Below are 743 nucleotides of genomic sequence, written 5' to 3'. Positions count from 1 at the left end.
GATTCTCAAGAAGATGGAAGCAAAATGTGTTCATGTAAATCTGCAAACATGAGTGAAAAATGCTTCATATAATTTTTAATATTACCATCAACAATCAAAATATAATAATTGACTTATTACCATAGAATATTAAAATATCTTGATTTGTGTAGCATGTAGAATTGAAATTAAGGCAAATTATGAAATATTTTAAAACAGCCACATTTTTAATATTGAATGAAAACAATTACATTTGCTTAAAATGTATCTTTTAAAGGTCAGTTTTTATCAACTTCTAGTGTATTTTTCAGTAAAATATTAACATATCGTTTGAAGCTAGAGCTATCTATTAGCAAAAACAGAATTTATAAACCATACCTGTCATTAGCATGTGCCCCAGTCTGTTATTCAATGGACGCTACTCAGTCCTGTTCCATCCCATACACAGTAAAACATCAACTGAATCGATATGTCTGATTTCTTGGAGTGTTCTATTGTTTATTATTAGTGTTAATCTAAAATTATAGTAATTACAAGGTGCTGAGAATGAGTAAAATATTGGTCCTACATGATATATATTTGTTTATTCCCTTCTCAACACAGATACAAATACAAACACACACAAACACACAAATCATAAATAGAAAATTAGTACTCTTTTGCTGTAAAATAGGTAAGAAAATAGTTTTACTTATAATAGGCACTATAAATAGACAAAACTACCAGACATAAGGGTTGGTTCAATGAAGAAAAAGCAAATAGTT

Source organism: Microtus ochrogaster, chromosome 2, assembly GCF_000317375.1.
Source record: "Microtus ochrogaster isolate Prairie Vole_2 chromosome 2, MicOch1.0, whole genome shotgun sequence".
Lineage (NCBI taxonomy): Eukaryota > Metazoa > Chordata > Mammalia > Rodentia > Cricetidae > Microtus > Microtus ochrogaster.
Note: the sequence above shows the minus strand (reverse complement) of the source record.